This window comes from Geospiza fortis, unplaced genomic scaffold (assembly GCF_000277835.1).
Source record: "Geospiza fortis unplaced genomic scaffold, GeoFor_1.0 scaffold40, whole genome shotgun sequence".
Taxonomy (NCBI): Eukaryota; Metazoa; Chordata; class Aves; order Passeriformes; family Thraupidae; genus Geospiza; species Geospiza fortis.
In genome coordinates this window covers 5,006,997-5,013,023 of record NW_005054297.1, presented here as the reverse complement: position 1 = coordinate 5,013,023, position 6,027 = coordinate 5,006,997, and positions in this window count along the sequence as shown.

The following is a 6,027-nucleotide window of genomic DNA, read 5'->3' as shown; positions in this document are numbered from 1 at the left end:
GGATCAGAGTATACATAGTAAAGTCTTGACCTCCTGCACAGTGCAAGCACCAGAGAATACTGTCAAAATGTAGCTCTCATTTCATCACTGTGGTAGCCTACTCTCTAATAGTATGCATTTCCAATTTGGCCCTCACCCCACTGAGTAACTTTGGGTGTTTTTTTAGACTCTGCTTTACTAGTGCAGCACAAAAAGGATGGGAAGGGAGGAAGGATGCCTAGCAGTGAGTTGCCATCCCCAGTGATGCAGAACCTCCTATGCAAGAAGTCAGCTGGAGCACACAACAGCAGCAGGTGCAAGTGCACATGGCACTAGCTTTTTTTTGTTAGAGGGTTTATAATCAGTAAATGGATTTCAATATAATTTTTTTTAATAATGTTTTAACTAGTGTCATTAAAACTCATGCTCATATCCCATGCAGATGGCACAAACTGTCACACTCTGGTTTTCCCTTTGGTTTGGTTTCTAAAAATTTCTGCTGAATGTTAAATCTGTGTCTAAATCTGTGAAAGGATAGCACGTCAAGTTTCAGAAAAGATGCACCTCATGTTGACCTAGTAGTGCATGTTTTCATTGAGCCCCACAGAGTTAGTTCATTTTCCATCTCTGGAGACATGCTTAGGAATTTCAGCCTTATTAATCCAAAGCCTCTTGAAAGGAGATATTTCTCAGTGGTGCTGTGCCACTGAGAAAGTGGAGATCTTTGTTGGCTCTTCAGAGTGTCTTGTGCTGGCTTTACCCAGCGACTTCTGGATCCATATGCTCATTTACAAGTAAATTACTTTCCACCTCTTCTTGCACTGCAATGGGCAGTACAAATGCTTCTTTATTGCTTCCACACCCTTATCAGTATTTAAAGTTATGGTGAGTGAAACACTGCTGCTGCCTCAAGCAAGGCTGTAAGGCACGTGTGGATTTGCTAGCAGGGTGGAGCAGGACCCAAGGGTGTTTGAGCTCGGATGATGGCACAGCTTGTGCTCCTGATCCTGAAATGCCATTGCACTGCCAAGTGAGGCAGGGCCTGTGGTGGCCCTCCTGCAGGTGTCAGCTAGGCAGAAGCAAAGTGTGCAGCTGGCCTTGGGGTGTCCAGTCTGCTGATGCAGAAGGGAGTGATGTTTTCTCTTTCCAGATGGGATGGTGCTGCCGGGGGCTCAGAAAGCAGAGGCAGTAGCAATGTATTTTTGTCATGGAAGGTAGTAGCAGTGACCCAGGACTCCTGGGGCACCACTTAGCAGAATTAAAAGATGCCACTTTCATTTAGTTTCTATATTTCTGCATTTTTGAGTCTCCCTGCATAAACCCCTCTCCCTACATTTGCATGCCCTAGTTTTCCTCTACCTTGCAGTTTTTGTGATTTTTTACATCCATGCAAGTGGTGGCAAAGCTCAGCTCTTTTGCTGTGAGAGCATTTAGCATAAATGCTGCATTTACTTGGCGTAAGCATAGAAGGCCATAGTAGGGGCAAGACAGTGGGGAATGGAGCCAGTTGTTTACATTTTCCTCCAAAGGACTGGTAGGTCAAACATCCTTCTCCTGTCCACAATTGTCTGCCATTAACAGCTGTTAGCGAGTGTTAGCGCATCATATTTTTTCCCCTCGAGGCTGAGTACATTATCTCTACAACACTCCAGCACCTTGCTGGGTACATGCCACAGCTCTGTTTTCAAAGTGTTTTGTTAATGTTAGTGACCTTGGTGGTGTGACCACAACACCTGCTTTACCTGATAAGATCATTAATTTTTTTCTCTTCAGCCTTGGTGTTGAGCATAAGCAAATCTTCATTTGTACCTGGGAAACATTGCCTGAACATCAGCTTACTGGAGCACTGACCTGTATCTCCCAGTATTTTTTAATGTGTTAAATAGAAATTAAAAGAAATCACTTCAATAAAGGCAGAGTGAACACAAGCCTCAATCGAGCAAGACGGTGTTGGAATCAATCACATGGCTTTTCAGCTGTCACTCTGCCACAGCAACAGCTGTCTGTCAGTCGAGGTGACAGCAGAGAGCTGATCTATTCTCTTCTCTGAGCTATAGAGATAAGCTGCACCTGCACAATGAATGTGTTCTCAAAATAAACACATTGGGAAGAGCAGAGGATTTTTTTAATGATAAATCTTCTCACTCTCCTTCCTGATTGATTGAGAACTGGCTGAACAGCGGATTCCAGAGGGTGGTAATCAGTGGCATGGGCTCTAGTTGGAGGCCTGTCACAAGTGGTGTCCCCCAAGGTTCAATACTGGGCCCAGTACTTTATAATTTATTTATCAGTGACTTGGATGGATGTTCAGATGCCTCCTCAGTAAGTTCATAGAAGATATAAAGCGGATAGAAGCTTTGGACTGATGTCCTGATTGCTGTGCAGCCCTTCAGAAGGACCTGGGATTCAGGAAATGGGCAGGAAGGGACCATTTGAAATTCAACAAAGGCAAATGCAGGATCCTGCACCCGGGGACCAGCACATGCTTGGGGCCAAACTGCTGGAAAGCAGCTCTGCAAAGAAGGACCTGGTGGATACCAAGTGTCCATGAGCCAGCAGTGTCCTTGTGGCCAGGAGGGCCAGTGGTACCCTGGGGTGCATTAGGGGGAGCATTGACAGCAGGCTGAGGGAGGTGATCCTGCCCCTCTGCTCAGCCCTAGTGAAGCTCATCTGGAGTTCTGTGTCCAGTTCTGGGCTCCTCAGTACAAGAGAGACATGGAGCTCCTGGAACAGGCCCAGCAGAGGCTGTGAGGATGATTAAGGGATGGGAACATCTCTATTATGAGGAAAGGCTGAGGGAGCTGGGCCTGTTCAACCCTAAGAGGAGACGACTGAGGGGACCAGATGAGTGTGTGAGTGACTAGGTCCTGGAACATGTTGCCCAAGGAGGTTGTGGAGACTCCTTCCATGGAGATACTCAAGAACCATCTGGACACAGTCCTGTGCCACATGCTCTAGGATGGCCCTGCTTGAGCAGGGAGTCTGGACCAAATGACTGTGATCCTTTTCAATCTTACCCATTCTGGAATTCTGTGATTCCTCCTCCTTTTTCAGTTTACCAGGTTGCTGTCACCCCTTACCTTTTTTCTTACAGTGGCTGTGTGTTCTTCTTCTTTTTACCTTACAAATTTGGTTTTCTGCATGCTGCTGCTTTGAATTTCTGCAACCCCATCCCACCTTCTGCTGCATTCCACCTTCAATCAAGGCGGGGTCTGTCAGAGGAGGACACACAGGTAGTGCTGCCTCCAGGGCTAATGTCAGTGCCATGGCTGCGGATGATGTCCATAAAGTGCTGATTGGAGTTGTTTGGATAAGGTTTAAATGGGTCTTGAACTCAGTGAGGAGTAGAAGAACTATAGGGGCTTGTGAAAGGATTAGCCTTACTTTAGGCTTTTCCCCAGTCCTTTGTGTAGGGAGGCCTGCAAGGTTCTTGCATTTGCTTTTGCTCCTTTATTAATTAGGCATGAGTTTATTAAATTGTAAGGTGCCTTCAACTTTCCCATCCCCTCTGTTTGTCCCAGTTTTGTTATTCCTGTATTGCAGGGCTGATATTATTTTCATGTAAGGGAAGTGCTGTAGCTCCTTTCTTTCTTCCTCACCTCTGTGCTGGCTGGATAGAAACAGATTTCCTTGGTAGAAATCCTGTGTTTAGGGTCTTGCTACATGGCCCCATGCTCAAGTATATCCTGGTGGTGTGCCCTATGTGGCAGGGCTGTGCAGGGATTGTAATTGCTCCTGGTTTTCTGCCTTACTCTACAGTAACAGGCACCTGTATCTAGGAATCTGTGAGTCTCAGTAAGACACAGCAGTGCAAGCACTGTGTCATGAAAGCATAGGGATGACTCAGAAGACTGATCATGTCACTGGTCCAGACTAAGAACACATAAGTCATGAGGGACTTGGTTCAAGTCCTTCCAAAAAGACCAACAGAAACTCACAGTGGCACAAAAAGGTGAGAGCTGATCTCAGAGAAGCCTTTGCATGTACACAAAAACCCCATAAATGTTTTCATTTAAAAATTCAGTTTCATTCCTTATTTTATCATTTTGGTTGTACAACACTTGCACGTATCTTTTACTTTTGCCTGAGGTCTCCAAAGCCTGAAATGGAAAGCATGGATTTTTCCATCAGTGTGTGAGATGGAGCTGAGTAAGGATCTTTCCGATTTTACAGGTAACAAGGACAAGACAGCAGGATCTCCTCAGAAGGCCAATTGCCTTCCATGTAGCTGTGCTGGTTATGCCCTTTGGCTCTGTCTCAGAAGCCCAAAGCAGCAGGTCAAAGCGTGAGGTACAAGATGGGTAGCTCAGGACACACATTACCCCTGTCCTTGCCTCTCTCTCTTTCACATGCAGATTGCTTCAAATCTTCCATTTTAAACTGTTTTCTACTTAAACAAGGATAAATACATTTTTGCCAGAATAATGTTTGGTATAGGATCCAGAAGACTGAATACCCCATTATGGCAATATAAGGGTATAAAATCAGCTACTGGGTTTGACTAGGTAGCTCCTTCAATAATTTCAAATGGCCTAAGGTGAAAGGAGCTTAGAAAAGATCTCTGATTTCCTACCAGAGGGATGGAGGAGCAGTGAAGAGAGCCATCACCATTTCTGCTGCTCTCAGTTTATTGAATATGCACTGCCAGTAAAAAAAAATCCGTTTTCAGGAAAATTAACAGATACTTCAAATAATTAAAAATAATATCTCAGCAATTGTAGTTACATAGCCTCTTGGATGCTACCAATCCTACCTTTGAAGTCTATGGTTTTAGGAAAATACAAGTTACTGAAAATTAAGCAAATAACTTACCAACATTATAAAATGCTATTCTTTTGTAAGCTGTTACTTGTAACTTTCCAGAAAACAAGCTGTCTAAAATAAGATTTTGTCAGGGAAAATTTCAGTGCTATCAGTTAGTTTGAGACATTTGTTCTCTTTCTGGTTCTATCTCAGGATAGATCTTTTATTTTTACCACACAGAGCGCACAACAGAGGAATCATATGCTGCATCTATACACCGAGATTTGGGTTGTTTTCCAAAGAGTTTATAATTTTTGTCCAAACTTAGGTTGTTGATGAGGTCGGCTTTCAATTTTACTGCAAAGTCTCAACAAAAGCAACCATTATCCAAACCGGTCATTTCTAAGACATATTTTATTTTAAAATCCCACTAAGAGAGTAATTTGGATCATTAAAATATAGGTGCCATAAGTCTTGGTCATCTAAGCCACAATTCATCCATACTACACAAAATTTCCCCTGAGATTTCACATTTTCCAAGAACACTTTCAGTATGTAAGTACCTTTCCAAGTTTTTTCCAAAATCCAGATAATAATTTAGTTATATTAGTTTATATTATATTACTGCTTTATGCATAACCGTATTGTAGTTATATAATAGTCGATGGAATTAACGACTGCATTCAGAAATGTCAAACAGGAAGAAATTAAGCTGCTTTTCCTCCAGAGGAACCTGCAGCTGCAGCAGGCAGAGACCAAGCTCTGTGTCTCAGGCCAGGCTGTGTGGGTGCGAGCGCGGGCCGCTGACCGCCGCCCGCAGCTGGGCCAGGCTCAGGCAGGCCCCAGCAGAACTGCTCCCTCTTGCCTGTAGCTGTCATTGAACCAGCTGTTAAATGAGGGAAAGACAACTAAGGCAAGAGATAAAACAGTGCTCTTTGGGAGCACTATTGTACATATCCAATTATGCTTTAATAGAGCTTGCAGGAACGTGGCCTGATCCCACCGGCTGCTGACAAACAGGAAATGAACTTCAGGGAAAGCTGAGGCTCTTGCTGGATTTGCATCAATCTGGGCATCAACTGCAGCTCCTGATGGACCTTCATCATCTCTCTCCACATCTAACCTGTCTGAACTGCACACAAGTCTGCTTCCTGTGAGAGGAGGTTTCTAACAGCCTAGCCATAAAAGGAAAAAAAAAGCACCAAAAAAAACCTCAAACACCAAAAAAAAGTAAATAAAGGAAGATGGGCACAGGGTGTAGGGGGATAGAACATAAGTAAAAAAAGCAAGTATAGAAAGTAATCT